Genomic DNA, 10,414 nt, shown 5'->3' on the forward strand with positions numbered 1-10,414 from the left:
ACTCTATCACCTAGGCTAGAGTGTAGTAGCTCTATCACGGCTCACTGCAGCCTCAGTCTCCCAGGTGCAGGTGATCCTCCCAGCTCAGCCTCCCGAATGGCTGGAACTACAGTCATGTAACACCACACCTGGCTTTTTTTTTTTTTTTTTTTTTTTTTAATGTTTTGTAGAAACAGGGTCTCTCTATGTTGCCTAGGCTGGTCTCGAACTCTGGGCTGGAGTGATCCTCCCACATCAGCCTTCCAAAGCACTGGGATTACAAGCATGAGCCACAGCACCCCACCTTAAAGTGACTTTCTTCATCTCCATCTAGTGTCACGTTAAAATTATGACCTGGGCTTTCATTTTTTTTCTTTGTCTTTTGTTTTGTTTTGCATTTGCCTCACCTATCTTTGTATGTACTTTTATTTTCAACCTTTCTTTTTTTTTTTTTTTTTTAAGATGAAGTCTTGCTCTGTCACCCAGGCTGAAGTGCAACGGCAATCCCAGCTCACTGCAACCTCTGCCTCCCGGATTCAAGTGATTATTCTGCTTCAGCCTCCTGAGTAGCTGGGATTACAAGCATGTGTCATCATGCTTGGATAATTTTTATATTTTTAGTAGAGATGGGGTTTCACCATATTGGCCAGGCTGGTCTCAAACTCCTGACCTCAAGTGATCCACTCACCTCGGCCTCCCAAAGTGCTGGGATTACAGGTGTGAGCCACCACACCTGGCCTATTTTCAACCTTTCTGAAAACATTTATTGTTTCACTTGCTTGAGCTCAGCATGAAGGTGAATGTTGCCTAAGAATACTCTGAAATAGTATTTCTTTTAATAGGTGAGTTAAGCCTATTTCAACATCTATTCATATGTCAAATAGATTAGCATTAGTTCTAACATAGTAACATTATGTTCTATTTTTGTTTTTATAGTTTTTTAAAAACAGTCACTATGTAGTCTGTTGTCTTTGTTGCTGTGAATAATTCTTTTCAAATGTCAATAGGTTTTCATTTTTGCTCTGTTGCTTTTATAATAAAACTTTTAAAAATACCTCTAGTTTTCTATTATTCAATAAATGTCGATTAGTGCCTAGGAACAATGAAAAAATAAGCACACTTCCTCTTCCTCTCTTCCTCCTCTCTTCTACCAAAGAGAACATCTTTCTCTGAGTTTAATTTTGTATTATTAAAAATGCGTATGCTTCTATTACTTGGTTTTTCAGTCTTGAGTAATATTTTTTGACCCCCACTCACTACAGATGTAGCAATCAGTAACCTTAATCTTCCTCTCGCCTACTTTCCCCCTTCCTCCACCAGTATTTGTTCAGTGCAGTATTTGACAGTATACTGTCAGGACATGTCATTTTTATATTCTTTTCAATCACTCTAAAGTGTGGAATTATTTTTGCTTTAGTCTACATTACATATATTCAAAGTTTGCTTCCAGTCTTTTTTCTATAATGTCCTCAGTTATCTCTTAGTTGGCTGGCATCTATCCTCTGATTGTTTCTTCAAGAAAGATTCAAAGAATCAACATCCCCTGAATTATTTTGTGATCAAGGCAATCTGTAGTCTTTATGGATGAAGGATAATTTGGCTGGATTTGAATTCCATGTGTAACACTTTTTGTTTCCTTGGACATATTTTTTAAGTATTGCATGACCATCTTCTGACATTGAATATTGCTGCACAGAACTCTGAAATAATCCTGCTTCCCCCGCCCCTCAGTGACTTGATCATTTTGCTTAGTTATCTTTGAAGTTTAATAACTTTACTAGGACACATCTCCAGGTTGGCTCTCCTGCATTAATTTTCTCTGATACATGATATAAATTAATGTCTCTATTTCAAAAATTATGTTTTTGTCCCTTGCTGTGGTTTTGTTAATTGCCTATTCTTTGTACCCTTTCCATTTCATCTTTATTTCTCTGATACTTTGATCTGAGTTCTGCCCACTCATGTTTCATCTCATTCTGTTATCTCACAATCTCATCCCTGTGTTCTTTTTCCCTTCACTCTTTCATTTTGAAAAATTGCAGAGCTACAGACATGTTGAAAGAATAATGCAATGAGTAGTCATATACCATATACTTCACATAGATTCACCAATTATTATTATTTTGCTATATGTGCTTTCACTGTCTCTATACTCACAAACAATACATATATGCATTTTTCCAAATCATTTTTAAATAGATTGTAGACATCAGAACACTTCAACTATAAAAACTTTAGTCTGGGCTGGGCGCGGTGGCTCAAGCCTGTAATCCCAGCACTTTGGGAGGCCGAGACGGGTGGATCACGAGGTCAGGAGATCGAGACCATCCTGGCTAACACGGTGAAACCCCGTCTCTACTAAAAAAAAAAAAATACAAAAAAAAAACTAGCCGGGTGAGGTGGTAGGTGCCTGTAGTACCAGCTACACGGGAGGCTGAGGCAGGAGAATGGCGTAAAAACCCGGAAGGTGGAGCTGGCAGTGAGCTGCGATCCGGCCACTGCAGTCCAGCCTGGGAGACAGAGCGAGACTCCGTCTCAAAAAAAAAAAAAAAAAAAAAAAAACTTTAGTCTGCATCTCCTAAAATAAAAACATTCCACTATATAACCCCTATCTTAGACCATTTGGTTTGCTAGAATAAATTGCCATAGACAGTGTAGCTTGTAAACAACAGAAAATTATTTCTCACAGTTCCAGAGGCTGAGAATTCCAAAATCAAGACACCCACAGATTCAGTGTCTGGTGAAGGCCTACTTTCTGGTTCACAGATGGTACCTTCTTGCTGTGCCCTTAGATGGTGGAGGGGGCAAGGCAGCTCTATGGGTCCTTTTTTGTAAGGCCACAAAACCCATTCATGAGAGTTCTGCCCCCATGACCTCATCACCTCCCAACACCCCCACCTCCCATCACATTGGTGATTAGGTTTCAACATATGAATCTCAGGAGGGGCACAAGCAGTCAGACCATAGCAACCATAACACTAATTTAACAATAATTTTATAGTATCATCTAATATATAATCTATACTCAAATTTCCCCAATTACCTCCAAAAATGTTTTTAAATACTATTCTAACCCAGTATCCAATTATACATTGCATTTGCTTGTTATGTCTCTTTATTCTCTCTTTTTTTTTTCTTTTTGAGATGGAGTCTTGCTATGTCGCCAGGCTGGAGTGCAGTGGTGAGATCTCAGCTTACTTCTACCTCCACTTCCCAGGTTCAAGCAATTCTCCTGCCTCAGCCTCCCAAGTAGCTGGGACTACAGACACACACCATAACACCCAGCTAATTTTTGTATTTTCAGTAGAGACGGAGTTTCACTATGTTGGCCAGGATGGTTTGATTTCTTGACCTCATGATCCATCAGCCTCGGCCTCCCAAAGTGCTGGGATTACAGGCATGAGCCACCACGCCCAGCCTTTATTCTCTTTTAATCTAAACTAGATCTCCAACTTTTGTTATGACATTTACTTCTTTAAGAGTACATGCCAGGGTTTGCTTAGAGCAGGGCGGTTGAAGAGTGGCTCCTCTGTTTACAATACACCAAACAGGAATCTGGGGTCATTGTGACAAGGGGCACAAAACTTGTGTCCTCCCTACATGTGAAAAAAAAAGAGAGAGAGAGAGAATGCATGCCAGTTGTTTTATACAATATCCCATAGACTAGATTTGTCAGGTTGTTTCTTTATATTTCATTTGTTTATCTAGCACTTGTATTTCTGATAAATTGCCAGCTAGGTCCAAAGACTTGATAAGATTCAGATTAAACATTGCCTATAATGATGTTGTGAATTTCATATTGCATTCCATCAGGAGGCATATGAGTTTAGGCTGTCTTGATATCAGTAATTCCAAGTTTGACCACTTGGTTAAAATGGGTAACTGCCAGGTTTCTCCAATGTAAAGGTATATCTTCCCTCTATAATTACTCCATGTGGTGATACTTTATCACCATGAATATGCTATTCCCTAATTGCCTTTTACTCAAGGGTTTTCACATCTATTGATGATCCCTACCTAAACCAATTGCTATATTAGGGATTGCAAAATGGTAATTTAAAAAAATCTGTTAATATATTTCTGTTTTGTGGTCTTTCTTCATAAAAACAATTACTGCATTCACTTTTTAAAATTGAATTGCCTAATGTTCGAACAGTTTTCAGCTGCTGTATGTCAATGTTTTTCTGGTAAGTATTCTTCAGTTGTTGGAAATGTTTGCCACTCTTTTCCTCCTTCACCTTATAGTGGATTTAATTTGATGCCATGTGTCACTCATTATTGAGTGGACAAGTGATTTGCATGAAGCTCCATTGGGGGGCAGGGCAAGGTATCCTTTTAGGATAGCTGGCTTCCTTCCACCACCATCAGCCATAGACACAGACTGCTTCATACAACTACTGCTCATCCATTTGACTTTTTGTGTAGCCCCATGTGGACAGTTAATGATGGTCGTAAATTATTTGCTACTCTTCCCATTTAGAGGTGGAGTCTATTTCTCCCATCCCTCAAATCTGGGACACTCTTAGTAAATTGCTTGACAAAATATAATGTGCTGAAAGTGACATTGTAGGGCTTCCATACTAGGTCATAAGATGCCTTGCAGCTTTGACTCAAGCCTCGTGGAACAATTGCTCTGGGGTCATCAGCTACCAGATAAGAAGTCTGACTACTCTGAGATCACGATGCAGATGACTAATCCTCAGCAACCATATGAGGACCCCAAGCAAAACCCATCTGCTGAACCTGTCATATCCCAGAACTGTGAAACAGAATAACAAATAGATGTTTAAAATCACCGAGTTTGGAGGTGGTTTGTTATACAGCAATGGATAGCTAAAACATCCACTTCTACGGGCCGTGTGAACCTGAGCGGGGTGTGAGCTGGCTTCTGCTGTCAGCCTTGCTCACCCAGTTCCCATAGCTGTTGTTACAAAGGAAGGAGATCTCTTTTGCATTTGAGGTTGCATCCTCTACCTTCAGGAGGTGTACATATTCCTAGAGCTTCCCGACATCCACCCCCTCTGCAACCTCTCTTTCTCCCTAGTGAGTGCTGGTTAATGGTGACACTGGCAGCCTTCTCACATATTCTGGAGTCTACAAATGATATGCGTCCCCTAGTTTCACCAAAAAATTATTGTCTGTGAAGTTTTCCCCATTTTCCTTGTTGCGTTTGAATGGTTTCCAGAAAAGGAAGGGAGAAATAGCCTCTTTCTTTCTTTCTGATTTGTTTGTTTTAGACAGCGTCTTGCTCCGTTACCCAGGCTGGATGCAGTGGTACAATCACAGTTCACTGCAGCCTCCACCTCCTGGGCTCAAGCAATCCTCCCACCTCAGCCTGCCAAGTAGCTAGGACTACAAGCATGCACCACCACACACAGCTAATTTTTAAAATTATTTTTTGTAGGGACAAGCCCTCACTACGTTGACCAGGCTGGTTTCAAATTCCTGAGCTTGCGTGATCCTCCCACCTCAGCCTCTCAAAGTGCTGGAATTACAGGCATGAGCGTCTGAGCCCAGCCATCCAGTCCTTTTTTTCTTTTTAGCATCAAGTTTCACTCTGTCACCCAGCCTAGAGTGCAGTGGCGCAATCATAGCTCACTGCAGCCCTGACCTCTCAAACTCCTGGGCTCAAGCGATCCTCTTGCCTCAGCCTTTTAAGTAGCTGGGGATATAGGTGCATGCCACCACACCTGGCTAATTTTTTATCTGTGTAGAGACTAGGCCTTGTTATGTTGCCCAGGCTGGTCTGGAACTCCTGGACTCAAGCAATCCTCCTGCCTCAGCCTCCCAAAGTGCTGGGATTACAGGCATGAGCCACCATGTCCAGCCTCTACAGCCGCATTTATACCATAAGTCATGACCATATTTTTTTAATGGCTACATTCTTTTAAATGGGCCATAACCAATCACCTATTAATAGATACTTAGGTTATTTCCAATAGTTCACTATTACAAAGCAATGCTGCAGTGAAAATCTCTTTACATAGATCCTCAAGCAATTATTTCTATAGGATAATTTTCTACAAGTAGAATTCTGGTGTCAAGAGCAATGGCTGATTGAAGGCTTTTTATGCCACTTCAGAATCTGGGAAAACAGCTCACTTTTGCCAGAGGTGACATAAAAATGTCCCTTAAGTAAATTTACTCAGCCACCACTACCCCCATGATTGTTTGGATGTTATGTTTGTTGTGTTGTTTGGTACAGCCTGTGAAAGAACGAGTCTAGGCCAGTTTGGAAAAAATATGCAATCACAGGAGCTTTTCCAGTCAAAGCTTTCAGGTCTCCAAAAGCAGGTTAACTCGGGAGACAGGATGAGGCAAAAGAAGGAGCAGGTCAGAAGAGCAGCTGGGGCGCGGAACCAGGCTGGGTGTGAATACCAATCGTACCACTCACTAGCCACGTGAATTGGGCAGATTATTTAACCACTCTAAGCCTTTTCCTAACCTATAAAATAAGGATAGAAATAGCATCATATCTCATAAGGCTATTATGAAGACTAAATAAGAAATGTGGGCATTTAGTGCTATAAATTTCCCTCTTAACACTGCCTTCGCTGTGTCCCAGAGATTCTGGTACGTTGTATCTTTGTTCTCATTAGTTTCAAATAACTTCTTGATTTCTCCCTTAATTTAATTATTTGCCCAAAAGTCATTCAGGAGGAGGTTGTTCAATTTCCATGTAAATGTATGGTTTTGAGCAATTTTCTTTGTATTCAATTCTATTTTTGTTGCATTGTTGTCCAAGAGTGTGAATGGCATTTTTTTTTTTTTTTTTTTTTTTGGTGGGTGGAGAGTTCTATAGATGTCTACTAGGTCCATTCAGTCAAGTGTTGAGTTCAGGTCCTGAGTATCTTTGCTTTTGATTCGTCTTGCTTTGGCGATCTGTCTAATACTGTCAGTGGGGTGTTGAAGTCTCCCTCTGTTATTGTGTGGGAGTCTTAAGTCTTTTCATGGGTCTCCCAGAACTTGCTTTATGCATTCATCCCCTCTGGAGGATGCAGCAACAAGGCATTATTTGCAGAGAGCAGCCCTCATCAGTCACTGAATCTGCCAGCACCTTGGTCTTAGACTTTCCAGCCTCCAGAATTATAAAAAATAAATTTCTATGATTTAATTTTAAAAAGAACTTGCTTTATGAATCTGGGTACTCCTGTGTTTGGTGCATCTATATTTAGCATAGTTAGGCCTTTTTGTTGATTTGAACTCTTTGCCATGATGTCATGCCCTTCTTTGTCTGTTTTCATCTTTGTTGGCTTACAGTCTGCTTTGTCTAAAATTAGGACTGCAACCCCTGCTTTTTTCTGATTTCCATTTGCTTGGTAGATTTTTCTCCATCCCTTTATTTTAAGCCTATGGGTGCCATTGCATGTTAAATGGGTCTCTTGAAGACAGCATGCTGTTCGGCCTTGCTTCTTTAACCAGCTTGCCACTCTGTGCCTTTTACTTGGGGCATTTAGCCCATTTACATTCAAGGTAAAGGGGACACTTATACACTGCTGGTGGAAGTATACATTAGTTAAACCATTGTGGAAAATAGTGTGGTAATTTCTCAAAGAACTAAAAACAGAACTACCATTCAACTCAGCAATCTCATTACTGGGTATATACCCAAAGGAATATAAGTCATTCTGCCATAAAGACGCACGCACACGTGTGTTCACTGCAGCACTATTCACAATAGCAAAGACATAGAATCAACCTAAATGCCCATCAACAGTAGGCTGGATACAGAAAATGTGGTACATATACACCATGGAATCTATGCAGCCATAAACAAGAATGAGATCATGTTCTCTGCAGGAACATAGATGGAGCTGGAGGCCAATATTCTTAGCAAGCTAATGCAGGAACAGAAAACCAAATACTGCATGTTCCCACTGATAAGTAGGAGCTAAATAATGAGAACTAATGGGCACGAAGAGGGAACAACAGACACTGGGGCCTACTTGAGGGAGGAGGGTGGAAAAAGGGAGAGAATCAGGAAAAACAACTATCAGAATTATCAGGTACTATGCTTAGTACCTGGGTGACAAAGTGGTTCGTGCACCAAACCCCCATAACACAAGTTGGCCTGTAACAACAAACCTGTACATGTACCCCTAAATCTAAAATAAAAGTTAAAAAGAAATGTGATTTAAATCACAGCATCCATCACACAGCATGTGCCCAGCAACTCCCAGGAATCATTAACATAATACCAAAAGATCTTCCTGTCCCCAAAATTGTATGAAATTAGAGTAGATTCAGAGGGGAGATGGGGAAAAGAATGGAGGGTGTCAGGTTCCTAGAAGAGATTTTTCCATTCTCTGCAAAGGCACATTGCTAGGAACAGAGCGAATGGGGAGGAGTGGGAGGAGGAGTAGCCAGGGCAAGAAACTGTGTTTTCTCAAAGGGAAAAACTCACAGTAGGAGGTGGAAGGATTTGGGGTTTCTGAGAAGAGGTGAGGAGGGAGAGTTGATAGAGACTACATGATTTAGAGTCCAGGTTATGAATGTGTTCATGGGAACTCTTCCCTTTGGATGTGCACAATCGGATCAATAGACACATGCCCAGACCCTACTCTTTAACAGATATTGGTCAATTCCTCGTCACCCTTTGGCACCAGGCAAGTGTGTAAAAAGCTAACTTCTTCCTTTGACTTTAAGGCCTCATGTACGGTTGCACAAGACATCTGTAGAGTGGCGTCCCTGGCATTGTGCAGTGCCCAACCTGAACAGGTGTACTTGGCAGCCCTGCATGGCCTCCACCCTCACGAGCTTCCATATTGCATTGTGTACCATCTGGCTACCTGTGGTCTTATACAGACCATCAGGTCCCTGAGAACAGGAACATGAATTATATCATTTTTGGTTTTTGGGTTTTTTTTTTTTTCGCCTCCCATGGTGACTGGTACTCAGATAGTGACCAATATTTCTCCCCTAGCCACTCTGTTCCCTTCTGATTAGCCCCAGAGAGAGGAAGCAGACTCCTTTGAGACTCAACCCTACCCTATGGGAACACTCAGTCCAGGCATCACATCCAGTGCCCAGTCCTCTGCCTGCCCTCCCTTTGATACCAGCCCAACTCAACCACCTGAAAATCATTAGCAGAGACTCTCAAAGGAAAAGGGGCTTCAAGTTCATGTCACCCAGGGCCACAGTATACGGCCCTGCAAGCTATCCACCGCGCAAGCCCAGGGAGCACCCTTTTCTTGGATACGATGCAATATGTATGGATCCTGCCATCCAACCCATCCAAGCAGGATTCCAGAGACCTCAAGGCCATCCTTGGAGAGCTCTCATTTTCAGGTAGTTCCTTGCACCAAGCCAAAATCTGTCCCCACATCCACCCAACAGTGGTTCACACCCTGGTCCCTATTCTGCCCTCTGGAGTCCTACATACAAAGCCTAATCACCTGTTTCAGACCCCACCCAGGCCTCCTGGGTTCCAACCAAGCCAAGAGGCAATTGTGTTTCTGAAGGAGACCCCTCCCTTGTCCCCCCTCTGCAGTGGGGATAGATGGAAAGAGCAAGGCTTAGGATAATCTCACACACTAGGTGGCCCTGCCCCTGGCATGCCCACCTCTCTCTGCTGCTGCTGCACACCTCAAGCCTGTCTCCCAGCCTGAAACACACAGGCCCAGTGCAAAAGTAAAGCAGTCAGGAAGTCAGGGAGAAAAGACTGCATTCCTGCTTCCTTCTCAGCAAGTTTCCCAAGCAGTGGGCCTCCTCGGGCACAAAGCAATCTCCACAGCCAGGGTTCCCTCAGGATGCTCTTTGGGGAAAGAGCCTCCAAGCTTCCTGAGAGCCCACCCACCATCCCAGCTGGTTATTCCCTCTGACGGTAAGCATTCCAGGGAGTGTGGAGCAGCCACCACCAGTATTCCTCCCTGGGACTCATACAGTCCCAGTTTGGGGATAAGACAAAAGTTTCCCTGGGAGGATGCCAGGGAGGACACTGGCATCCTCTCAGCTCCCAGGAAAAGGGTCATGGACACATCCCCTCCTGGAGGCCAGTGACATTTGCCTGTCCCACACCCCCTTGGGCTATGCTACCTATATCCAGGAACCAAAGGCAACACCCAGCTCCTTTCACTGTCATGGGTTCTGGGGACAAATGATAACCCACTGGACACAGGCAGGACGCCTTTCCCCAACCAAGAAATTAAGGAATCAAGGGCTGAGCTGGGAACAGGAGCTGCAGGGAAGGAGATGGACTGGACCTGGATTCAGGTGGGCCCTGGGCAGGTCCCCAGGAACCGAATGCCTATGAGGCACACTCAGTGGAGGGCAAAGGGGAGAAATAAGCCCAGAAGCAGCAAAGTGACAAGAGAGGACTACGAGTAGCATCCAGGAATTCAGCAGAGGTCAGCGAGCTTGGGAGAGCTAGGGCAGGCAGATAAGGTTCTGGGCTGTTCCTCTTTGGGGCAACAGCCAGAGAAATAGCTCAGCTAGT

At 43.0% G+C, this 10,414-nt stretch overlaps 1 non-coding gene across 1 annotated transcript; it reads left to right on the forward strand.

The window, feature by feature from the left end:
- Nucleotides 1-3,469: 3,469 nt before the first annotated feature.
- On the forward strand, nucleotides 3,470-3,595 carry LOC112425079 (small nucleolar RNA SNORA11). Its single transcript, XR_003016078.2, has one exon. It is a non-coding gene; the product is annotated as a small nucleolar RNA SNORA11 (small nucleolar RNA).
- The last annotated feature ends 6,819 nt before the right edge of the window (nucleotides 3,596-10,414 follow it).

Source organism: Macaca nemestrina, chromosome 7 (genome assembly GCF_043159975.1).
Source record: "Macaca nemestrina isolate mMacNem1 chromosome 7, mMacNem.hap1, whole genome shotgun sequence".
In the NCBI taxonomy this organism is placed as follows: Eukaryota; Metazoa; Chordata; class Mammalia; order Primates; family Cercopithecidae; genus Macaca; species Macaca nemestrina.